The following is a 27165-nucleotide window of genomic DNA, read 5'->3' as shown; positions in this document are numbered from 1 at the left end:
CCAACTGCAGTGGTTACCAGTTGAATTCCGGATCAGACTAAAGGTTCTGGTAATTACCTTCAAGGCCATTCGCGGTTAGGGCCCAGTGTACCTGAGGGACCGCCTCCCTGCCTATGCCCCTAAAAGAGCTCTGCGCTCCACTGCCACCAACCGGCTAATGGTCCCTGGCCCTAAAGCAGTCCGCCTGGTCTCGACCAGGGCCAGAGCATTCTCTGTCCTGGCCCCCACCTGTTGGAACGAGCTCCTGGAGGAGATCAGGGCCCTGACGGAGCTTAAACAGTTCCGCAGGGCCTGCAAAAAGGAGCTCCTCCACCAGGCATTTGGTTGAGACCAGGCACAACCAACAGCGAATGAAGGGCCCCTGCTCCCCCCCACCGCTCATCCCCCTCCCCCCTCTCCCCCCTTCCTCCCAGAACTCCACCAGAGTGCTCTGGACCTGTTGTGATATTGCACCGTTCCATTGTTATATTATTTTATCATATTGTTATACTGTTACATTCTGTTATATGGTTACAACCACTGTTATTAATTACTGTATGTTTTAACGAAGACTGTTTCATGTATCGTTGACTAGTTTTAATGTAAATCGTCCTGAGCCTTCGGGGAGGGTGGTATATAAATCTAAATAAATAAATAAATAAATAAAATGAATATTGCGAGGATAAAACAGAGGAGGGCTGAACAATATTGTAAACTGTTTTGAAATCTCTTGGGGCAAAACAATACATACATTCAAGGGCCCATTAGCTTGGTTTGTAAGGTACTTTCTGTTGACACTGCAGCAGTTCCCCCACAGAACAGCTTTTCTCTCCTCCTTGCAGACTCCCAATTTATACCCACACTATTATTTCAGGTTCACTGGCCACAATAGCACAATTGGGGGGGTGAGAGGTAGAGAAGACTGCAATGGGAAGGCAAGGCAGCACTTGTGTTGTCTGCAAATAGAGTAAGGTGACCAGATTTTAACATTGGTAAAGCGGGACACATTGACCGGGGGGATTCTTGATTAAAAATTTGGTCTATAGGGAGCAACAATAAGTTTAATAGAATGCATAGAATGCAAAAATAGTATTGTAATATATATATTTAATTTCAACATAAGTACAATTGGCCAGGTAGCCCCAGATGTCCCTCCAAAAGTGGGACAATCTGGTCACCTTAAAATAGAGGCAAATGTTTCTGTCTGGATGCCACTTGAAATATGTAATCGTAGTAGCTAGGCTTAATAGACCACACTAGACTTTAAAGAATCCTTCCTGCAGCTAATGTCTCAATTAAAATGGTCTCTACCAGGCAGAAACCTTGCTGTGCTCCACACTGCAGGTAGCATCCTTGTACTATGCATGACAGTCATCAAAATCATCAATAGACCATAGAGTCTGTCCCCCAGTGCACAACAGATAGTCACAGGCTGAAGGGAACAGTTTGAACTAGCATATGCATGAATAAATGTGGTTAGTTCATTGGGCCCAGGAAAGTCCATCAGAGAACATGCTGGTTTCTAGCTGAACTGCATCTAAATAATGTCACTGCTAATGTGGACAAAACTAATACCAACTCTTGTGTTCTGAATATACAGAGTTAGAAATTTGAAGTCCATTTACCAGTGTAGCAGGCCCTGATCTAACAAGGAGTTTAAATGGTAATCTTGTAACCAAATGAAATATGTATTGGATTCCTATTATGCAAGTTGCAAAAGCAAAACGGAAAACTATTATTTCATGTAAGAGACAGACTGCTAAAGTAATATCCTAAAGAAAATGTTCTGATACTTCTGATTAATCTATAATCCCTTGTTGGGGAAAGGAATACTTTCAAACCACCTTTTGTCTTTCCTTCTTTTTTCATTACATGCCCCCCCCCCCCGTTTTCTTCTTGTCATCTTTTTTATTCCCTTCTCATTTCACTGTTAGAGTTCTATGATATTTGTTTTGGCATATGTTTGCCAATCTTGAGTTTTTTCTTAGACACCTTTCAATACTAACATATTTTCTATCAGAGAGAATGGGTCAGTAATAGTTTGAGATTGGACAAATAACACCTGAAAATATTCTTTCCCAGATTTTAAAGGGCACTTACAGTGCAATCCTCAGCAAAGTTGCATCTTTTAAAACTCATGGATTCAGAAAGGTTGTGTTTAGGATAGAACAAAGTTTGAGTTCAGTAGCACCTTTACTACCAACAAAGTTTAATTCTGGGTATAAGCTTTGATGTCCATGCATACTTCATCAACTGCATTGAAACACTTTCCCTCAATCCTTACATATTGAGGTGGGGTGTGGATTAGTCACCCGGAAGGGTTAGTTAGTGTCAAGAATGCATAATTGAGATTGGATTAAAGCAGTTGTTAAGACCTGTGAATGACAGCAAATTAGCATACAAATACACTAACAAATACACTCCTAGTTAACACTAGGAGCTGTACCTCCAAGAACAACAAAGTTTATTAGTTAGGAAGAAAATCTTAGCAGGTATACTTTGTACCAAACTCTCTGGATTTAATAGGTCTTATTCTCAACTAAGTGTTCATAAGATTACAGCCTTACATTGAGGCTGCTGACCTGGCCACCTTGGATACATGCTGCAGTAGCAATGAGATTAGACTATTGTCATAGAAGAAATGGGAGGCCCAAATTGCTGAACGGAGCACGTCCTTGTATCTTCTGAGGCTGAGCTCCATACAGTGATGCTCATACTCCTTCTAATCTCTGTCTCATACTCAGAGGTGCAACGATGGAGACTAAGGTGATTAACCGAACTTTGACAGTGATAGTATATAAAATCAAGTTGATTAATTACAAAACGTTGACTGCATAGGCATATTTTGCAGAGCACAAGGAGGACCTGGCATGCATGACCAAGACCTGGGCAAGGGAAGGCAAAAGGATCACCTTAAACCCCACCCCAGGTTTTTGGTCCTTCATCAGACCCAAACTTCAGATCAGGTGTGTGGGGGTAGCAATACTAGTTCAGGAGCCTTATTTCTTCAGGGCACTCAATGAACCCAGGTATTGAGTGTGTTGGCCTGAGGTGGGACTCAGTTGAGGAATTGGCCATCTGGTTGGTGTACTGTCCACCTAATGTTCTGTCGGGCCTGCTAGAAGTGGCAGCTGACACCCCAAAATCTCTCCGCCTATGACCCTGTCTTGCATCTTGAATTTCTGAGGTAGGTGATGAAATGGGCTGATAAGGACCAACTTACAGCATATGTAGATAAAGCTTTGGTCCTTGACCCATTCCAGTCTGGCTTCCAGCCTTGCCATGGGGTGGAGATGGCTTTGGTTGTTTTGAAGATTACAATGCCAGTTAGATTGAGGTGAGTCAGTACTGCTTGTGATGTTAAAGCTCATGGCAACATTCAGCCTGTTAGACTAGCGATCCCCAACCTGTGGGCAGCGGACTACGTGTGGTCCTTCGACTAATTGGAGGTGGGCCCCGAAGGATGCCTTCTCTCCCCCCCCCCCCGGCCCTTTACAACACACTTCGGGTGTCATTGTCTCCCATCACTCTGTCTCCCATCACTCCCAGATGGGACTATCTCGTTGCAGAGAAACAAGCTCAGGGTTCCCATTGATTTGTCATTCTCATATAAGTGAGATCAGCTGATGATTACCAACCAATCAGGATCTGTTCCTGTTAGAACTCTCTAGTAAATAACTTCACTCCTGATTCTCCCCCTCCCATCTTGTGGCCCACAGGCCACATGATGAGCCATTCTTTATTGTGTCTTGAAGGTGGCAAGGGCCATATAGACAGAGATCCAGTAAGCATTACCTGCAAGATAAAGTGAAGTTGCTACTATATACATTAACCTTTGTGAGAAATGCTTTACCTCACACTAGGACAATACTGGTGCTTAAAGGTAAAGGTATCCTCTGTGCAAGCACCGAGTCATGTCTGACCCTTGGGGTGATGCCCTCTGGCGTTTTCATGGCAGACTCAGTACGGGGTGGTTTGCCAGTGCCTTCCCCAGTCATTACCGTTTACCCCCCAGCAAGCTGGGTACTCATTTTACCTACCTCGGAAGGATGGAAGGCTGAGTCAACCTTGAGCCAGCTGCTGGGATTGAACTCCCAGCCTCATGGGCAGAGCTTTCAGACTGCCTGTCTGCTGCCTTACCACTCTGCACCACAAGAGGCTTGTACTGGTGCTTATGATGTGTTAATTTCCAAACTGGATACTGTTGCTAGGTGGGAACACAGAGGATATGTCACCATGTTCCTTTGGCAGCACAACGACATTGCATGTGTGGGAGCAGCCAACTGTCTTTATTTCAGTTTTTTTTATGTATGTGTGCTTAAAAAAAACCTTTATGCACATTTTAATTTTTCACAGCTTTGCTTGAGTCACCTCCTCCGGCATTCTCAGTCACTATACATTCAGCTGTGTTCCTATAGCCTTCCCTTTGGAGATGTTGTGCAATCTGGGATAAGTAAAATAGCACAACTGAACAACACAAATGAACTTCATGGTGTTTAATGATAATACTGAGCACTGACATAACACTTTCAATATGCAAAACACTTGACAGGTACCCTTTTTTGCAATCCTTGTAATATAATAGGCCGAAGTTGTTATCCACAGATGTTGGGGAGGTAGTCAGGAGGGCCAAGAGAGTATGACACGCCTAAGGCTACCTAATCAGTGTGTGGGAAAATCAAGTTTTGAGCCAGGGAATTGCCAGAATCACAGCTCATTTCCTTAGCCACTACGCTCTACTCTTATTTGGGTAGAGGTGTCTCACAGCAATGGGGTCTTCCATATAGTGTCATGGATTCAAACAGAGAAAAAATAGAAAAGTTGCAACCAAGGTAGAGTGCAAAAAGGGCAAGGTGGCAAGTCAAAAGTAGCTTTAATAAATGTAACTAAGTTTCTTTCCTAAATAAAGGATTCACTACTTCCATGCCCCCTGGTTAAACTTATTAATTGGGAGGGGATAATGCATTGCCACACATTCCACCCTATTTTGCACACCATTGACAATCAGTGCACATGCCAACAGAAGGTTCTCAGAAAAATTGGTATATACAATGGATGTTTATAATATTTTTTACCTCTTCTTTCCCCCAAATAACTTAAGGTACGTTTTCCATTCCTCCATTTTGTCCTCACAACAAACTTATGAAATAGGTTAGAGTAAGAGAAAGTGAATGACTCAATGAATTCCATGCCTGAGTTTGGGTTTGAAATTGAATCTTCTAGCTACAAGTCCAGTATTCAAACTATACACCATAGCAGCTTTCAGATACAACCCTGCCAGGGCAGATGCTGTAGTTTCTAGTATTTCCAGCTATGTGATATCCATGGCTTCCTATCCTGATAATATGTTCTTCCTTGTCCTGACATCTCAGGTTCTTGACTCTTGGTCCCCAGTACTGTTGCCATTATAAGCTGTGGTACAGAAATAGGGAGAAGAAATTGGATTCTAAAGATGTATTCCTGAAGTCTTGAAGTTATCCCAGATAATGGCACACATACATTTCCTTCAAGCAGTCCTGCAATAGCTGCAGATGTAGACTGGGGATATGATACTGGGAAGTTCTGTTGGTTGAGCAACAGCTGAGAGGAATTTGCTGCTTATAGCGTGGAATCCTGGCAGAGTTATTCTGGCTCTGGATGTGTGCTTCTTCCCTTCAATAGGTACGTCCCCTTGCCAGTAAAAGTACTGGGAGGGAAGAGAAAATCAGATGCCAGGGCTAATGGTACACACTGACATATAGCCTCAAAACTTAACACTGTTCCCTTACATTTGTTTTTCCCTTTAAAATGTTTTTTCAGAGGAAAAAGGAAGCTAATGTCCAAATATTTCCTTTTTGTAACTATATTTTTATTCAATTGTATTTGTAATCTATTATATTTTTATCCTTCAGGGAGCTCTGAGGATATACATGATTTACCCTCCTAATTGAAGCTCACAATCCTGTAAGTCTGAAAGACGGTGACTGGTTTCAAGTCACCTACAGTATAATTACAACTAAAGTTATACTTTTCTGGTCTGTTTAGGATGGCACTGTTAAGGATTTGAACTCTGTGATCCTAGCGCAGCACTTGGTCTTACAGTGCACTAGCTCACAGTTAATCATGTAACGTAAATTGAGTTACAGTAAGAACAAAACTAAGGGGGGAAATAGGTTAACTTAGTAAATTCATGCACATGTCCCCAATTTCCTACTACCATGTATCATTTCTAAACTATTAGATTACAGAAGAACAACACAGCTTCATATGGCATGTCTTGTTTTGGGAACATATTGAATCAACTATAATCATTTAGATTTGCCCAAGCACTTTAAGGACAATTGGCAGCATCAGTCTCACACAGTTTGAATGCGTGTGTTCCATTGTCCACCAAGGACATACCCTGTTGGAAATGTCTTTGGAACATCTAGAATAAATTGATAGCATACTGCATAAAAACAAAGAGGACTTACCGGAGGGTGACAAATGGAGTGATTTATTTTGATAATATTTCTTCAGTGTGGTGGTCTTTTCATCATAAAATAGATTAGAAATAATAATAATAATAGGGACAGCCATTAAAGAAGTTCCAGATGCTGCAGCTGGTTCAAAATGTAATAGTCCATTTGCTACTAAGAGTCCATTTGCTCCTTTTCAGACCTGCTGCATCAATAGGACATCATTCCTATTCTGAGGTCTCTACTGGCTGCTGATTAGTTTATTGCTCAGTTTAGTTACTTGGAGGGCCACATACCTGAAGGTCCATCTCTCCTTGCATGTAGCAGTTTAGTTCACCACAGTAAGGTCTATTCTCATGAGCTGTTTGGACAGCCAGGCTGCACCCTGATTGGCCCTATTCCAACTCAGACACCCCGAACACACTCCGCCCCCCAGGCTGTTTCACAAATATTAAGAGGACCAATGGATAAAGATGTGCCCACCATCTGCAATATGACAGGACATCATGATAGATTAGAATGTCTTGACAGTCGAGCTAGAACTCTGGAATGCCCACTAAAACATCTACCTGTCCCCACCATATATATGTTGGTATTCCACCAAAGACTGAAAATAGTCCTTTTTGGTATGTAACCTCCCCCTCCCCCCTAAAATGTGAGTTTAATCTATTAAACTGCAGGTTTGTCTCTGAAATTGTTTATGGTATCTTTCAATACACTTTCTTGGTGCTTGTGGCTGTTTTTTTTATTTGGAAAGTGAACTGGCTGCTTTATAGGTCGTTGTGTTTTTTAATTACTTTATATTTTATGTGTTTACATTTCATGTAAGCCAGCTGAGATATCCATTTCAGGATGGAAGTACAAACGAAGTTCTCACCCCATCCCTGAGCAGGGATTTGTTCAGCATTCTGTCCATTTCCTCTCTCATGCTGCTTGTGGATATACCAAATGAAATTAAAGGGAACTGTAGAAATCAGCCTAGTGATTTAATGCATTTATATCACGTCCCATGGCCATACTTGCAACAATCAAAGGAAGCAGTTTTAAGCAATAGACTCTCAAACATAGAGTAGATGGTATCTGAATACACGATAATTTATTCATCACATATACAGAGACATATTTAGGATATTTAGGTGGCACCTAGAGATCTCCCACTATTATAATTGATCTCCAAATGACCAAGATCTGGTGAACATGGCTGCTCTGGAGTGTGGAATCTACTGTATTATACCCTGATGATGATCTCTCCCATCCCCAAACCCTGCTCTCTCCAGGTTTCACTCTCAACATCTCTAGGTATTTCCCAACACAGAGCTGGAAACCCTAGACACATGTGGGGGGAGGATCAAACATAATAACTCCTTTGCACTGTGAATCTGGAGAGAGAGAGCTGAAAAACTTTTAACAGGAGACACCAACAATTAAAAGCAAAGATGATACTTTATTGTTCATTTTTAAAGTTAGATTTACACATATTAATCCACCTCACAAAAATCCTGTTTCTAAGTGGTAATCTCACTCTCCCACTCACTCTGATGAATATAAATCTTGGCTAGTTTCACCCCTGCAACAGACTAAAACTGAAACTTCAGTCAAAAATTAGAAAACAAGAACAGCTCTAGGCCAGATGGATTTTTGTCTGAGTGGTACAAAATAGTGAAAAATACATTTGCACCTCTGCTACTTAAGGTTGAGCAAGAAGCTAGATAAACAAATCAATTGCCTGGTTCTATATATGAGGCACATATTTCTATTTTGTTGAAACCACATAAGGCTCTTCTGTGCTGCTTGGGCTTGAGATCTATCTCACTTATTAATGTTGATGCTAAGAGTCTATCAACAGTCTGAACAGCATGACTACTTTTTTTTTCTTTCCTGAGCTTTAGACAAAGCTTTCATACTCTCTAAGATTGTACATCTGATGTTGCTCACCCTATCCAATGATCCTGAGAAGGGAGGCAATAACTTGATCAGCTCTAGGGCAGCCTGCAAGGAACCCAATGCCATTTTCTAGGCCACTTTTCACGTGGAACATGGTACAGTGCAGATTTCCCTCTCCTCCACAGACCCATTATATTGCCATTGCTTGCCAGCAGACTCCCCCTGCCCATTCTTTCTCCTTTGCAGACCTGCTGCACCATCTGCTGCGCTGCATGCAGACTACAGAAAAGGTTTATTTATTTACATGTTTATAACAAGATTTATATTACCACCACTCCCAAGAACTGGCTCGTGGCAGTTTACAATATTGTCATACAAAAATAATAAGGTAAAGGTATCCACTGTGCAGTCACCGGGTCATGGCTGACCCTTGGGGTGATGCCCTCTAGCGTTTTCATGGCAGACTCAATATGGGGTGGTTTGCCAGTGCCTTCCCCAGTCATTACCGCTTACCCCCCAGCAAGCTGAGTACTCATATTACCGACCTCGGAAGGAAGGCTGAATCAACCTTGAGCCGGCTGCTGGGATTGAACTCCCAGCCTCATGGGCAGAGCTTTCAGACTTCATGTCTGCTGCCTTACCACTCTGCGCCACAAGAGGCTCTTCACAAAAATAATATATCCCCATAAAATCCCATTAAAACCCCATTAAAACAAGATACTAAAATTCCATACAAGTCATGGTGATACGAATCCTTACCATGGTTCCTCTATATGTTTCTGAATTGCCCATATGGGCAGTCCTGTCTGGCCTCTGTCCGTCTGCTGTCTGGGTGCTGTACGGACACAGGAATCTCCTATCCAGGCAGCAGTTACGGTCCAGTGGGCCAATCCTGGAGTGCCCGCCTCCATGAGGCTTTCTGGCTGGTGAGGAGGACACAGACCTGGTGAGAGCCCTTTTCGGGCTGGCTGCCACCTCTGGAGGTATGCAGCTGGCAGGAAGGGCCTTTCCTGGCCCGCTTGGCCTGCGAAGGGCACTTGCCACATTGCCAACACAGCAAGAGCCCTTCACAGCCCAGGAAAGGCCCCTCCCACCGGCCATGCCGTATCAGCAATGGGGCAAAAGCCCTTTGCAGCCCGGGAACTGCCCCTCCCACCGGATGCCCACCCCCAGAGGTGCGTGGCTGGCAGCAGGGACCTTTCCTGGCCCACTTGCACCATGAAGGGCTCTCACCATGTCATCAATGTGCCAACAGCCCTTCACTGGCAGGCCACCACCTGCGGAGGTGACCCGAGCCCCTTCCTAGGTCCATTTTAAAAATGGGCTTTACTGCTAGTATAATATAATTTACATCCTACACAAGCCCCTTGGGTGGGACTAGGAGGGTTGATGGAAAGTTGGGACGATGTCAAGGAAGGCCATGGGATCAAGGCTGGTCTAATACTGGCTCCAGTCCTAAGGGGAGAGGGGTGCCTTATCTAAAGCAATAGATTTGTGTATCTAGCTAATTCAAGAAGGGATCATATTGTACATTGGACTGCTCATTAATCTTTGAATAACAACAAATGACTATTGCTAAAGCTACAGGAATCCACCTGTACTTACTGTGGAATACTTATTTTAAATGGCAAGTACATTCACAATAAAATTGTATGAGGTTCTTCATTCAAGGAAAAATGAGCATTGTGAATATGGCAAAGTCAATTTTTGAGCATATTCTTTCTAAAATTCCACAGTCGTCACATGATAAGCCCTAGGTTTGTCTGACTAGGCAACTCGTTCCACCCTCATTTGAAAGTTTTGAGATCCCAAAACTGGTGAATTTGGGCAGGCAACTGATTCCAAAATTATGTGACCTGTATAGAGATTGTCAACTCCATAGTTGCCACCAATTTAATAGATGCAACCTAATAGAAGTAGCAAGGCATTTTCTGTACTTGATGTAAAAAATATGAGAGAAGATGCTTGCTCAATTATTCTGTTGGACTTTGTTCTCATGTGCATGTGTGTGTACCCTACTTCTCCCTTTCTCATAGAGATCCAAAGCAGCTTATATCATTTTTCCCCTCCTCCATTTTAGCCTCACAACATATTTATTTGTTGTTGTTGTTAGGTGCGAAGTCATGTCCGACCCATTGTGACCCCATGGACAATGATCCTCCAGGCCTTCTGTCTTCTACCATTCCCCGGAGTCCATTTATATTTATATATTTATATATTTATATATTTATATATTTATATTCTTTTCTAAAAAAATAATGTTATGACAATCAAATATAAAATAGCCTTAGTTAGAGTTCCTTGGATGTACATGTATTGAATCAACCCATCAGATCATTAATTAAAAAAAAGATGGTGTGGTTAAAATAGTTCCTCACATACAGAACTCTTAAGCAGTGACAGGCTCAAGGAGAAGTAGTAAATAACTCTGAGATACTGTGTGATTTTATGGTGTAGTCCATAATGAGCATGCCAGCCTCTTCTAAAAGAAGAATGTTGATGATGTGAATGGAATTCTCCCTATTGTTCTTTTACTAACATGCAATATGGTTAATCAGGAGGAAAGTAAGTGCCTTTGCATTTTGTATGGGATGGGGGGGAAGCAGGGAGGGGAAACTTCTGAAGGTGTGAGGTGACTCTCCAGGGTGCTTCTCCTGATGAGGATTCTATTTGCAAGGAAAATCAAGTTTGGAAATCATTGCGGGAAAGATCTTTTTTCTGAGCTGCCTGCCAGGTGATTGATCTGATCCATATGAAGCATCAGATCATTGCATTCTGTAATATATTTTTGCTTATATTACCTGTTTTTGCACATGATCAATATGATAAAAATGTTTCTTTAAGGCAAAAAATGGATTATTTCTGACTCAAAGCTGGGGGGGGGGGAGGCAAAGGGGTGAGCTCTGCCCCTGTGCTATGTGTCTGGTGAAGCAGAAAAGCAATTCAGTTAGACTAAAGGCTACAGATGAGGCGGTATATTCTTGGCAATAAATGCAAATGATTTGAATTCATTTCCCTGCTAAAAGAGGGAAAGAGAGAGAGAAATTAAAGCTAAAGATGTTGCAGATCAAGGATTTCAACTTTAAACTCACACAAAATTATCATTAAAGAAAACAAGCCACTTAAGAGGATGAGGAGGGGGAAAAAAGATTTCACAAAAATAATCTGAGCTAATAAACAGACCCTGTGCAGGGTTTGAAGTACCTCTCTGCACTGTAGCTTTTTAGTTTTTTCATATCCAACCATGCACAATAGCATCAGACCTATGCTGCAATCAGTCTGCAGAGAACAGCTTGTAAATATTTGGTTGTTCATTGGCCCATGAGGATAAATCGGCCTCCCTTAACATCAAAGAATTCCTTTGTTAGGTAACAAATGGTTGCAGTTTTTGAAGCACATTCAGATTCCTCTTAATGAGTTGTGACATTTTTCATAGTCTTTTTTTTCTTGATGAAAGTAAAGTGGTCCCTGCATGATTATTAATCATGATGAAACAAAGAATAATAATGCTGATTTTCTTTCATTCTTGCCTACAGTTCTATTACATAAGACATAAGTTCACTGATGCAAAGATAAGAGGAGCTACTCTAATATTAGAGATGAGTAATGTGATATGTTTTGGCCAGTTCATGGTTTGCAAACTGAAATTTGTAGGATGTCAACCAGCATGAACATTCAAGAGGTTCATGGCAGTTTGTGACTGTTGTGAATGGATACATTTCCAGACAAGCTGCTTCTGCTCAATCAAAAGCCTTACCAAACTTCAAAGCACCAGAAGGGGCGATTTTCTCCAATCATGGAAATACCAACAAGGACTCTCCAAAGCTTAACAGATATTGCTGGCTCCCAATAACAGAGTTCCTATTCTGCTTTATGGAATCACTTTATCTCTGCATCCTCTCTTTGCTGGGTGTGGCCAGTAAGACAGAGTCAAGGAAACTGTTAAAAGCAGAGCATTTATTACTGATTCCTCTAACTTGCTTTCCGCTCACTCCAAGAAGTGGGGCTTATCTACTGGGTGCCTCAGCTGAGGACCCACATTTATATCCTCCTACCCATCCTGATTGTGAATGCCTCATGTCATGAGGGTGAAAGTGTGCAAAGGGTGTTCACTGTGTCCACCCTCTGCCACCATCTCTGGGCACCAAACCTATCCTGCCAGGTTGCTGGAGCCTGATCCTAGCAGGGTACCACCAGGGGTCACAAAGACTCCTTCCTGTTCCTGGGGTTCTTCACAGAGGCACCAGAGTTGTGAACACTACCGAGACACCAGCAGTTGCTAGCACTCTATGGAGAGAAGGATTATGGCAGCAGTGATTCAGAGAGTGAAGTGAAGCATCTTCCCTTCCACATTCCAACTTATTGCTGCTCCCTCCCTGTGCTTGCCAGGAGTCTCTGCAAGCTGCTGTGGGGTTACTTTGGGGAGACCCTGTTGAAATTCTGGAGATGTCTGCTTTTCTGTCCTTTGGAACCCGCCTTTGAAGACTGAGAGGTGACCATGCCAGTTCACCACGTGTTATCATTCCTTTGCTACATAGATGAATACACACTGGTTGATGGGTATGTGCTAGATCTGTGTATTTCAGTCCTGGGGAGTTGTGGGCATGATTCCTTTGCTTGTGTTTGGGATGTACTAAAAGGAATGATAGGATTGTCCACTGGAAATAATGAAAAAGTTTGAAGGTCCATTCAAGATAATGGAAGCTAGGAATACCAATTGACTTGCATGAGCTCAGTTGAAATATATTACAGAACAAAATGGGCCTCGATAAATGGATACGGGACTTGAATAACAGGCCCCAGACTGGCATGACAGTCACCTGGAATAGAATTAATGTTTTAGGACTGGAATGACAGCCCCTGAAAGTGGCAGAGGAGAGGGGATTGACAGTACCCAGAGTGGAATGATGATCTCTGGGCATAGCAGAAGTGTTCTGTGTCTGGTATGACAGTCCCAGGTGAAATGAAATCAAGTATGGGCCACAATTAGATTTGGTGTTTGAAGTCCTTTTAAAAGTGTCTTTTGAAACTAAATATGGCTATGTTGGATTTGGGAGCAGTTTCCCATTTACGTAAATATTGAATCTCATGGCCACCTTTACCATCAGGTTCAACAGTGTTTAAATCTCACTCCAGGTTCTGGGTGCCACTCAGGATTAAGTCCAGGGTTGCCTCCTCTCTAGTTAGCTTCATTACAAACTAAATAAATCATTTTCAGTAACTAGAATTTTACTGTTTTATTTTTATATTTTATATGCATTGATCCAGTAGATTTAAGGGTTATTGAAATCACCATTATTACAAAATTCCTACTTTGATCATCTCCTTGATATTTTGTCCATGCCAAGATCATCTTCAGAGTTCTGATCAGATGGGTAACAGTATATTTCTAGTTTCAGGCCTGCTATTGTCACACAGTTTAATCCTCATATGATTCTTAGCTTAATTATATCCCTTCTCTGACTTACATCACAACATCTTACCCACTATGATGAAGGCCTGGAGGGCCCTGATCCCAGTAGGGAGAGCATTCCACCAGGCCGGGGCCATTTTATAGCATCATCCATATGGACAATAAGTGGACAAGTGTGGTGGATAATTTTTGTGAAAACTACCTTTTAATATCTATGAATATTTCCCTTTTTTAATGGATTAATACAGCTCTTTTTTTCCTCCTGGACTGTATTGCTGTAGACTGTAACACTGCCTTGCAGCACAGAAGGCTAAATTTGAAGAATGATCATGTGACATAGAATATTAGTTTATTTGTAAATTTATGTTTTGTTCTTAAGAAGATAACTTTTTTTGCCATAGCAGCATAACCAATTCACCCCCTGTTTCACAGAAATATTCTTTGAAAATAAATAAATAGATTGGACAATGACAAATAATTTTGACCTCTGTCTTCAAGGCCATCAGGGACAGGTGGAAAAGAATTCCACATCTCAAGTCCCAAGACAAAAGATTTTGTGTGTCAAAATGGTTCACAGATGTGAAAGTTCATCAAATGTCAGCAGGCATTTTGGGGGGAGAGGGTTCCTTATTACTAATTTTTTCCCCTCCTATTTGAAATAGCATCAAGAGGCATGTTTAAAAATCCAAATATTTGTAATTAAAAGCAGCTCTTTCTCACCACTAAGCTGATATAGCTAGCTGGCTGAGTATTGGAGCCCATTAATATTTGCCAAGGAAAATGTTCTTGTTTAAACCATTTCCTTATCTAAATACAGAGAGGCTCTGGAAATGGAATTTGGCAGAGATCCATGGATTTTAATCACAACATTTTAGTCATGGAGAAAAAGTAAACTCTTAACTTCAACTCCTTTCATTATATACTATAATTCTGCTCAAAGTAGGTGGTTGGTTTGCTTAGCCATATGCCCAGAAGGGCACACAGCTTGAGGAGCACATGGTGTATCTTGCTTTGCCAGTCACTGTAACCCAACCGTAATGTATTGTTTTAGTTGTATGCACTTTTCATCTACCAAGCTATGGACATTTTGTTTCTAACAGGTTTGGTCGGTGTTCCCAAAACAATTTTTAATCTTTCACCCAGAACTGGAATTGGAAATGTGGTAGTGATAAGGATTAGAATAGCTTGGTATTATAGATGGGCTATATGTTATGAAACTGAAGTCCTAACAAGTGCCCCCGGATTTCTTTCATTTTGCTATAAAAGAATGATACATCTACCCCATGGGAGTTATGAGTTATAGAGCATGAAGCTAGAGATCCAAGCCCCACTTCGGGGCATCTGCAGCCAAGAGTGGTTTAAGTATCTGCCGGGTACCAGAGCCAGTTTAAGGATTTTTGGGGCCCTGGTCAAGTACAAATTTGGCAGGAGCAGCCAGACTGGGGGCAGAGGGACCCCTACAGTACAAAGGGGTATCACTCAGAGCCCCAGATACCCCTAGATCAATTCTTCATTATAGCCTATGGGGATCACTGACTTTAATGGTCCCCATATACTTTAATGGAGCTGAAAAAAAATCAGCTTCCCTAAGTATTTTCTGAATCTCAATGCCATACTGGTATAGAGATTCATGAATATTGAGAAATACTGATATTTTGAGGGTTTAATGTACCCAAACCCCAAAAATACAGATTTTTTTTTGGCACATCCTTAGTTGCCATGCAAGTTTTAACACAATTATTTTTATAATTCCCTGGAGGAAGAAGGTCTTTCAATCCTCATTTTTCACAGATGGGAAAATGAAACACAGCAAGTATATGTGGTGTTAAGCTCACACTAAACAATCTTTTTGGCAGAAAGACGTTAAGTATTCTTTGTGTATTCAAGGGATATTTCCAGGAAATTTTAATGTAATTTTGTGTCTGCAGTTTTTGTACAGTTCCAACACAAAACATTACTATTATTTCCCATTGCCTCTCCCCTTCATTCTCATAAGTATTATCATAAGTAGGGGACCCACAAGGACTTATGGGGAGTATCTCATTTCTCCCCCTGCTACTTTCTTTTTCCTACCCTGAAAATTCTCATAGCCTGTTCCCTTTCCCTGTTTCCCTTCTGATCCATCAGCCAACCTAACTTTATTTGTCCTCATTTCTTCAGCTTTCCCCCTTTTCCTACCCCTGGCAAACTCTTCCTGGAAAAACCTTGGTAAAATTTCATTGTGATAGTTTGTTTATTTTAACATTTATATCCCACCTTTCCCTAGAGCCTCAAGGTGGTTCACAAAAAAATATACAATTGTTAAAGTGATTTTTTAAATCTCTAAAATTCATGATTAAAACTAAAATTAACCCAATTTACACAACCTTCAGGACACAGATGTGAGGGAGAGTGGACTTTCTTCCATAAATTATTTGAGGGTGGACTTTCAAGCAGGGAGGCCAGCATCTCAGTGTTATTTCTAGGCTTCAACCAGGGGCTGGGCAGAACAGCTCTGTTTTGCAGGTTCTACAGAACTGATTAAAGTCCTGCAGGGCACTAATCTCATCAGGCAGAGCATTCCATCAGGCCAGAGACAGAGCCAAAAAGATCCAGGCCCTGGCTGAAGCCAGGTTTACCATTTTGGGGCCTGAGAAAGTTCTGATTGCTAGATCTTAACATTCTTTAGAGGGCATATTGGAAGAGACAGTCCTGTAGACATGACGGTCCCAGACCGTTTAGGGATTCAAATACTAGTACCAAAATCCACTCTTAGAGAGTGGATTAAAATGTCTCTGAGGGAATGACAGTTTTGGAGGGAGATGTGTGCATGCGCAGCAATGAAAACAGATAATGGAATCTGTGTAAAAAATATTGGGTTTTATTGTTAATTTTGTACTTCTGAAGATTTCCTTAAAGGGATCTTGGTATGACCTTCCATGTTCAAGCACAGCTCCAACAGAAGTCCTCAGAGTTAAGGCAACACCCTAATCAATTATGCGCTGTGCTGTGCATATGAACACTTTTAAATTAATTGCTGTTGAATAGTGATCTGGGTCCAACTTTATACTCCCTGCTGTTGTGATTCTGTAATAGCAGAAGTCAGTGGGGTGGCATGGATCAAAGGCACATCGATTTCCCATTGGTGGATGAGGGACTGCAAATAGAAAGTGGGTGTCCATTCATCCATTAGTGGATGAGATCACAGGGGAGGAGAGAAAAAGCATGGAATGTTTTTCAGCCAAAAAAAGGTACCTGTGGTACCGGCATAAAGGGAAAGGAATTGCAAAGCAAGTTTAAAATACCATGTGGAAACAACATGGAAAATGTGCAATGACTGCCAGAAGGAGTGAGTACCATGCAAAACTGAAAATAGCATGGTCATGTGGAAACAACACTAAAACCTGTGAGCAATGAAAGGCTGTCCAGGGGCACATTCCTCATGCAGAATCAGTCCAAGTATCCTTCCTTCCCCAGTGTTGAAGCCTATGGTGTCTCAGCACAGAAGATATAGCAGAAGGGAGGGGAACAGTGACCTTGAAGGTGACACTAACAAATAGCAACAATCATTCAGGACACTAGCACCAATCAGGCATATATTAAATTATATATCCATAAGGGGTGTTAGTAGTACTCCATTTTGAAAATGTTCTTAATCAGAAAAAAGATTATGGAAGTCTGTGTTCAAGCTTCAAATTCAATTGAATTAATATAATCTCCCAGTTCAAATGAAGTTTGGATCAGTTCACAGTGTATTGCATTTGAACTCAAATTGAATGAAGTATGGAAATCTGCATTTTCAATCCTGTCCCTTTATATCTGAAAAAAAGCATTTTATTTGTTAATCGATCTGCCCTATTGTTAGGCTGCGAGTCATTTAACCTATTCGTTCCACTTCCCCTCCCTGCTTCCAAGTAGGGAGAAGCAAAATGGACTGGTGAAATGGCTTGCAGCCATCTCATCCTAACAGCTGATGTGTGTATCCATCCTACTGTTAGGCTGAAATGGCTACCAGCCAGTTAAACTTAACAGTACGGTATGCCCAGTTCAGGAAATTTTGGCTCAGTCATACATTTTTATAGCATGGTTGGCTGCTGCAAGGAAGATACTTGTCTTCAGACTAAAGCAATCATCACCATGTTTACATCATTTGATGAACACATGAATGCATGTAACAGTACCACTTCTCCAAATCCAATTGTTCCTCTGGAAGTGATTGTTTCTATAAAAGAAAGTGGCTAGGGTAATATTGTGCACACCTGCATATAATATCTAGTTTGACCTTATGCAGGTCAGATGAACATTACAGATGCTTTAAATTGGCCCTAACATGTTAAAACAAAAACAAAACAAACAACAATGACAAAAAACTAGCGCAGATAAGCACAAAGTCATTTTTCTTCAAGAATGTCTAGGAATTGGCTGTGCTGTCTCCTGATGGGAATGAACAGGAATGAACTAAGGAATGATGCAGCAAAGCAGGGACAACTCAATGCTGTCAACCAGCTTCCCAGGAGCAATCTCAAGTCCACTCTTGATCATCCCCAGGGATCAATTACAATTTGTTTGAATTTGTTGATAGCCTCAACAAAACAATTTGCAAGCAATATAACTTAATTATATGAATAGCAATGCATTAATTAAAATGTATTAATATATTAATATATTTTGGGGGGGGGGAGTTAGGTCTCAAAGCAGAATTGTCCATTGTAGGAGAACATATAGCAGCCACAGGAAAAGCTGCCCCTCATCTTCTCATGTCTCCCCCCCTTAACATGTAATAAAGGATGAATATAAGAAATGACATGATCACAGTTCGAGTTCCATCACCTGCACTTTACAAAGGCACTTAGAAAAGTTCCTTGCCCTTAAAGAGGATACCTACAGAATGAATGGTCTTGCAGTAGTCCCAACACCCCATTCTTCAAGTGATTTTATATATGGAAGTAGCAATTGAAATCTTTGGTAGGCACCACTATCAAATTACTTCCTTTACTGTTTATTTGAATTGAACACTAATGTGATGGGTTATTGCATTACAACCATTAGTTTCAATAATATAACAACTCACTTGGAATTACATGGGTCCACAAAGATGAGACTGACATGTTGTGATTGTAATGGAATTTTTATGTCCTTTTAATTGGGAGGTTTAATCTGGTTTTACGGACCTGTGTAACTCGCCACATGCCAGCTTCGGGAGTGGCATGGAATCATAATCATCATCATCATCATCATCATCCACCGTATTTTTCATGGACTGATTCAAAGTCCCTTAAAACTCAAGGAAAGGACTCCATGGATTAATCTCCTTTCCAACAAACGTCTTGCAATGAGGGCAACACAAATAGTTTTACTTGTGAACAATGTAGAGTGATTTCATTTGTACTGCGAGGACATGAACAGGAGTCGAAGACTGGAAAAGAAATTAAGAAATGTACCATGCACAACCCTCTGCTTGTTTTTATAATACCCTTTCAGCTTCATTACCATTTTTTCTTGATGATTTACAAGGAGAAGAGTTAAAAGGCCAGCTGCATGGCCAGGGCTCCATGGGGACACTTTTTGACTATGTTGTTATTACTTTTTCCTCCAAACCCTCAGAAAGAGCAGTGTTTAATTGATGTCCTGGTGAAATAAATGTTAAAATGCATCAAATGGTTGAGTTTTCCATCCTTTGCTGTAGAACTAATCCCCCAATATTCAGGGGGCTCTTACTGAGTATTCAACCAAAGAAAAGCACCAGCGATCTCTTCTTATACATCTGGCCATAATGCAAAAACTCTCTAGGTACCCTTATCATACAATAAGCCAATACATCAATTGAACCCGACAGACCTTTCTTCAATAATCACTAATGCACACAATAAATCTCTTTCAGTGAACATTTCTTTTCTACTTGCAGCGGTCACTTTTGCATATGTGCTCTGTGTGTGTGTGTATGAATGATAGACTGCTGAAAAGGGAGAAATAATAGTTACACATTCACACAAACTGGAATGTGACATCTGTTTTCATGTCCAATATTTCTCCTCATAATCATATTGGTAAACAACATTTAAAAAATGTATAAGGATAGCCTTTCATTGAGCATTAGAATTCAAAGCCGTACCTTTCCAGTACTAGTTTACTTTCCTCTATTTCTGCACACAATCTATCTGCACATTTACCGGTGTAATACTATAGTCTTGCAATGTTCCTATTCATTTCTATGGGGCATTTCTATGTGCAAGAGAACTTATAGGTGGATTGTATAACCACTTTCTTGCTGAGGCAGTTTTCATCTCCAGGCTAAAACATCACCAAGGCTGACAGTCCACCAGACTGACAATCCACCATGTAGTCAATGGAGTTATAAACCAAGAGCAGATTGGATTGTCTTCAAATACTTCTGATTTCCCCTACAGAAATTAATTTTCCTACTGAGGTAGGGGGGAAATCTTTTTCACTTTTTAACCAGTGTGAAACAGATTTAGATTTTCTGCCTGACGATTTGACAGTTGCCCTCTAAAACTATCTTGTTGGCAACTTTGGCTATCCATGGTATTCACAGAATTCGTCTCCAACACCATAATTCGAAAGCATCTATTCTCCTCCTGTCTTCCTTCTTCAGGGTCCAGCTTTCACATCCATAGGTTGTTATGGGGAAGAAAGTGGCATTGACTAGCTGGCACTTTGTATTAAGGCTGATATCCTTACTCTTCCATATTCGGTTCATGCCTAACATTGTGTTCCGGCCCAGTGTTATTTGCCATTTGATTTAATGGCTGCATCCACCATTTTGATTGATCATAGAGCCAAGAAAGATGAAATCGTCAATACATTCAATGTTCTCATTATCAATCGTAATTTTGGTGCTACTGCCAGTAGTTGTCATGATCATCATGTGATCAAATTCGCTAGAAAAATCATTAGTGCTCGGCATGGTCAGCAGCAAAAGGAAACGTGGTTGCCAAAGGATACACTGGCTCAACATGATCAAAGGTGATATAGGGATGACCATGAATCAATTAAAATAAGCAGTCAGAGACAGGGATGCATGGTGAAGACTTTCCTATAGAATCGCCGAGGGTCGGACATGACTGAACGGATATCATCATCATCATTATCATCATCATCATCATCATCATGTATTGCCCTCAGCTCATTATGGAAAAGAGATGGTATACAAAATCAATTAAAACTAATAATAAGTGGGTACGGACCTGAATAGGACCAGGATGGGAATCCACTGATAATTCGTCATGTAAATCAGTCCAAGAAGGGGGACATAAGCCAAATAAACAACAAAAGGGAAATATCCTATCCTACTGATAAATAGAAGTTTCCAAAATGGTGTTCTTATTTTTATACAGCAGATAGATTACAAATAAAGAATATAATCAGTGACAAAAATGAAATATGTTTTTTTGGGCTGCCATCAATGTTTTTCCAGTACTCTAAGCTTAACGTGGATTAAATGTTTTGGAGAAGCTCCATAATATTTTTCTTCCTCATAATCCATACTTAAACATTCATCTGATTCTCTCTTGGATGAAAGAAGGCCCCCATTTCAGTTGATATTGATAACATGGTGTAGTAAAATCTGTCTTGCACAGATTCTATAATCAGTTCTTTAACAAACTAATAACGATGAAGTCAGCTAGTAGCTATCAGTATGGGACAGATCTGGATGGAGAGTAATTTTGCTGTTAAGCTGAGACCACCATTGAAGCTTAAAGACTGGTCAGTGACATAAAGATAGGATGACATCTATCTGCCTTTGTCAGTTCAGCAGTCTTACCTTTCTGTTGTGATAAGAGACAGTTAAAGGAGTAAAGATTCTCCCCAATAAGAGTGGTTTGGTTTTTTGGGTGGAAAATCAGAAGTATTTTTTCTGTTTTTCTGTTACCTTCTTTATCACAGAATCTTAATTGTTCAGACTGTGTGTTCATTAAAAGCTACTATTTTATTCGCTGAATCAAGTGGGATTTACTTCTGAGTAAACATACACAGAATTTCTCAAAGGGCATAATACAAATAATTACAGTAACCAATCCTGAGAAATATTCCGATATGAGTCTGAACATACAGTTTGCTAAAATTCCTGTAACAAAAACATTAAAAGTTGATACTTCAGTTACACAAATGGCCAGGGAACTGATTATTGTTAAGCGTAAAATGAGTACTATGGTCCACCATTACTCTGTTGTTTCTTTTCCTAGAAGCAAGAAAGGTTCCAAGAGAAGGCATTAAGAATTAGTGTTTCCCCTCAAGAAGCTTACATTTTCTGTGGGCTCATTCAAAATTACTGCTTAGAGAAGTGAGCTTACACTATCCTTAAATTGCAAGGCAGGATAAAAAACTCTTCAACAAATATCAGGTTTTTTATGTTTGTGACCTCTCCTGCAGCAATTCCTTGGCAGGAATGTTTCACAGTTGTATGGAGATGGATGGAGCAAGCAACATATGGAGAGGTGAGAACCTTTGATCACTAATATAAGGCAGTTTGGTTCTCCCTGTGTAAAGTACACCGAATTCCAGGGGATTGTTTGGCTGTTTTGACAAAGGATTATCCTCTAGAACTGACCGGTTTGTTCGCCTTGCAGTCCAAGGGACTCGCAAGAGTCTTCTCCAGCACCAGATTTCAAAAGCCTCAATTCTTCGACGCTCGGCCTTCCTTATGGTCCAACTTTCACAGCCATACATTGCAACTGGGAAGACCATAGCCTTGACTAAACGCACTTTTGTTGGCAGGGTGATGTCTCTGCTTTTTAGGATGCTGTCTAGATTTGCTATCGCTTTCCTCCCCAAGAGCAAGCCTCTTTTAATTTCTTTGCTGCAGTCCCCATCTGCAGCGATCTTGGAGCCCAGGAAAATAAAATCTGTCACTACCTCCATTTCTTCCCCATCTATTTGCCAGGAATTGAGAGGGCCGGATGCCATGATCTTTATTTTCTTGATGTTGAGTTTCAAGCAAATTTTTGCACTCTTTCACCCGCATCAACAGGCTCTTTAGTTCCTTTTCACTTTCTGCCATTAGAGTGGTATCATCTGCATATCTGAGGTTGTTGATATTTCTCCCTGCAATCTTGATCCCAATTTGTGACTCTTCTAATCCTGCCTTTCTCATGATATGCTCCACATACAAGTTAAATAGGCAAGGCGACAGTATACAACCTTGCCGAACTCCTTTTTCAATTTTGAACCAATCAGTGATTCCATGTGCAGTTCTCACTGTTGCTACTTGACCTGCATATAAGTTTCTCAAGAGACAAATAAGATGCTCTGGTATTCCCATCTCTTTAAGAACTTGCCACAATTTGTTGTGCTCAAAACAATCAAAGGCTTTAGCATAGTCAATGAAGCAGAAGTAGATGTTCTTCTGGAACTCCCTAGCTTTCTCCATGATCCAGCGTATGTTGGCAATTTGATCTCTAGTTCCTCTGCCTCTTCGAAATCCTGCCTGTACTTCTGGAAGTTCTCGGTCCACATATTGCTGGAGCCTAGCTTGTAAAATTTTGAGCATAACTTTGCTAGCATAAGAAATGACTACATTGGTGCGGTAGCTTTGGCATTGCCCTTCTTTGGGACTGGAATGTAAACTGACCTTTTACAATCCTGTGGTGATTGTTAAGTTTTCCAAATTTGCTGGCATATTGAGTGTAGCACTTTTACTGCATCGTCTTTTAAGATTTTGAATAGTTCAACTGGAATGCTGTCACCACCACTAGTTTTATTGTTGCTCAAACTTCCTAAGGCCCATTTGACTTCATATTCTAGTATGTCTGGCTCCAGGTCAGTAACTACCCCATTGTGGTTATCAGGGATGTTAAGCTCACTCTTGTATAGTTCTTCTGTATAATTTTGCCACCATTTTTTAATCTCTTCTGCTTCTGTGAGGTCCCTACCTTTTTGGTCCCTTATCATACCCATCTTTGCATGAAACGTTCTCTTCATTTAGGATATATATGCTTAAATGGATTTTACCTCCTGAATGCTTTTCCAGTTTAAAGTTTCAAGGGCTAAAGGGCTATTGCCAAAGGTTATATGGACCTGCGGGCAAGAGCACATATCGTTGACAGTTAGCACTAATATATATACATATCCATTTTTTCTTCACTTTTTAGAATCTATACAGAAGACTAAGAGGCAGTGACTTAATGTACTTTGATATGAGTTGAAGTCACCAGAGTTGGAAAGGAGAGGAAGAGCCTTTGTCATAGGCATTACAATTATATGTCTACTTTGCTGTCCACTGAGTACAGGAATAGCTCACTTTGGCATGTCCTTGCTCGATGGCGTTTAAACTGTTCTAACCTTCTGCCTTTACTCTGCAGTCAACAGACATTTTTGCCATTGCATTTCTCTGGGTCTCTAAAATGTCAATTATGAATTACACAAATGCACATTACAGTCCAAGAGTTCCAAGTAATTTGAGCTACTAAATGAGAAGTATTATCCTGCACTGGAACAGACAGTGTAATGCATTGGAATGAGTAATTTAATTTCTCTTACTTTGCTCTGAAACCTTTTACAAAGCTTCCCCTCTCATATTTTGCCACCATTTGCAATCATGTTGCCTATTAGGAAATAACTCTTACATATACCCTTTTATGAAGTATAAAAATTGAATGGGTACCCATACCTTCTTAAAGCCATCTCAGTGCACTTGACCTCCCAATAGGAATCAGGATTGGGGAATGAAGGATGTTTAACTCAACCCTCCAGAATCATTCCCCAGGTTGTTTAAGCAATGTGTGTGTGTGGGGGGGGGGGGGGGGGGAATTCTCTGTAATGTGTCTGTCTTCTTTTTTTATTCTGGGTATTAAAACAGTTTTGGGGAAACGTTTTACGGAACCCAAGTCTTTCCCATCACACACTGAGGATTAGGTTCTCTGAAGAGGTGAAAGGAGCCCCTTCTTGGAGAGTTTCAGGAAGCACTGCAATGACACCATTCAGTTATACCCCCAAAGTCTGTATTGTATACCTAGGTCCCTTTGAAGCTGCATCCTAGAAACATAGAGCTAGAAGGAGGCCAACAGGACATGAAGTCCAACCCCCTACTCAATGCAGGATCAGCCTAAAGCACCCAGGATAAATATCTGTCCAGCTGCTGCTTGAGGACTGCCAGTGAGAGAGAGCTCACTAACTCCCTAGGTGATCGATTCCACTGCTGAACTACTCAGACTGAAAAATTTTCTCCTGATACCGGTTCTCTGCTCTCCTCTCAGTGACAACCTTTCAAATACTTAAAGATAGCAATCATGGTTTTTTTCCCCTATTAGCTAATTCCATTATGTATACCCTCCTAATTTGTGGCAGCATTTCTGATTAGGGAAATTGCACAGAGAAAAATGTACTCCCCCTTTCCCCAGATCCACCACTCAGGTCTAGATCTTTTCTTCTCTAATGGCTGCTTTTAAGGTCAAATAACACGTCTGAAGTTCTATTAATGAAGTCCCAACATTTCATATAACAATGCTGTAACTGTCTAGTACCAAATCTTCCATGTCCTATTCAAGTTGGATAACCATAGCATATCTGGGATTACCATTGTGTAAATATATTGAAGAGTGGCTTGCAAAATTTCAATTCCATTTCTTGGTGAACTAGTCACGGCAACTAGGGATGGGTATGAACCACATTTTTTGCCACTCAGTTTGGTTCATGGTTTGTGGCTGAACCATGAACCCATGTGAACAGGAAGGTTGGTTCCCAAATTGATGTGGTTTGTATCTATTTGTGAGCCATTTAAAGTTTAAACCACTGCTTTCTGCTTCCCATAGCTTTTTGCAGAGAGCACAAAGCAGAGGTTTCCAAACAGGTTTTGTTTTTTTGTGAAGAGCAGAAATCACCATGAACTGCATCAAAATTCTTGGAGGTTCATGGAGGTCCTTCAATTTTCAAACATCACTTTTCATACCATGAACTGGCCCAAATCCCTAAAGGCAACCTAACTTGTTCATCACAACAGAGAGTAGAAGAAGAAGAGTTGGATCTCATATGCTGCTTTTCTCTACCAGAAGGAGCCCCAAAGCAGCTTGCAATCACCTTCCCTGTCCTCTCCCCTTAATAGACACTCTGTGAGGTGAGTGAGGCTGACAGAGCCCTGATATTACTGCTAGGTTAGAAGACTTCTACAAGGCAAATGAATAAATAGTCCTTACTTGTCTTTCAGACCACCAAATGGTCATTGAAAAATTAAAGCATTGTGGTGCTTGCATTGCCCTGTAAGGGAAGTTTGTAAGGCCCAGGGGTGTAACAAGCAAGGATGCAGAAGCATATTAACAAAAAGAGTGATGGAAGCTTATGGCACATTATGATCACATTTACCAGCCTATTTTCCAGGCATAGAAGGAGGTGGTTATATGTATGACTGCAATGAAGCTTGGCATGCAGCTTCCTTGCTGTGTTAACTTCAGTATCTAGCCAAGCTGGAAGCTGCTCTGATTGGATTTGCTGGCATAACAGGGTGATATTGGTCAATGAGTGGTATGGAATTAAGTTATAATTATGGTGATAATCAGGCTTAATATGTTTTAAGCACAAACAAATAGTTTTGTCAATTGGATCTCTGAAAATGGTTTCTGTTAAGAAAAAATACATAACAAATGACAGCAGCAGGAGATCATAGAATCATAGAATCATAGAGTTGGAAGGGACCTCATGGGCCATCTAGTCCAACCCCCTGCAGGACAATCACAACCCTATCGCTCATCCACTGTAACTTGCCACACCCTTAAGCCTTCACAGAATCAGCCTCTATGTCAGATGGCTATCCAGCCTCTGTTTAGAAATTTCCAAAGATGGAGAACCCACCACCTCCTGAGGAAGCCTGTTCCATTGAGAAACTGCTCTAACTGTCAGGAACTTCTTCCGGATGTTGACACAGAATTTCTTTTGAATCAATTTCATCCCATTGGTTCTGGTCCGTCCCTCCGGGGCAAGAGAGAACAACGCTGCTCCATCCTCTAGATGGCAGCCTTTTAAATACTTGAAGATGGTTATCAAATCCCCTCTCAGTCGTCTCCTCTCCAGGCTAAACAGACCAAGCTCTCCCAACCTTTCTTCATATGTCTTGGTCTCCAAACCCCTCACCATATTTGTTGCCCTCCTCTGGACATGCACCAGATGAAAGCAAGAAGTCCCCTGAGATATGAGAGAGGCCTATAATGAATGAGTACCTTCAGCCTGGTAGAGTTTGGGAATAAAAAGAGTCAAGCTTCTTCTCTCTTTTTTTGTAAATGGACATGATTTGGCTTTTGCTTTTGGTTGTCGCTATTGCAGTAGAACATACAAAACGTATTCAAAATCAACATAGTAGGATGCTGTTGTTCTGTGACAGTGGTAATCTTCACTTATCTATTTCTTACCTAATACAAATCTTAACATCCAAAGAGATTATAGGCTCTATTTAATGTCGTCTCTAGTTTAGCATCTGTTCATCAGTTCTTGCTTCTAGAAAACCAAAACATGTTGCTTGGATCTGCT

General features: G+C 40.9%; 1 long non-coding RNA gene across 3 annotated transcripts in view; it reads right to left on the bottom strand.

The window, feature by feature from the left end:
• Nucleotides 1-27165, bottom strand: part of LOC143836068 (uncharacterized) — a 74687-nt gene that overhangs the window by 22814 nt on the left and 24708 nt on the right. The window contains exon 4 of one of the 3 annotated variants that reach the window (XR_013230487.1): nucleotides 20935-26248. The exons of 1 other annotated variant lie outside the window; for it this stretch is intronic. This is a non-coding gene — a long non-coding RNA (uncharacterized LOC143836068). Of the gene's footprint in view, nucleotides 1-20934; nucleotides 27164-27165 lie in introns of those variants that run through there. One more of the 3 variants, XR_013230486.1, reaches the window with a different exon arrangement.

The sequence above is a fragment of the Paroedura picta genome, chromosome 4 (assembly GCF_049243985.1).
Source record: "Paroedura picta isolate Pp20150507F chromosome 4, Ppicta_v3.0, whole genome shotgun sequence".
Classification (NCBI taxonomy): Eukaryota; Metazoa; Chordata; class Lepidosauria; order Squamata; family Gekkonidae; genus Paroedura; species Paroedura picta.
Note: the sequence above shows the minus strand (reverse complement) of the source record. Positions and strands in the feature narration are given on the sequence as shown.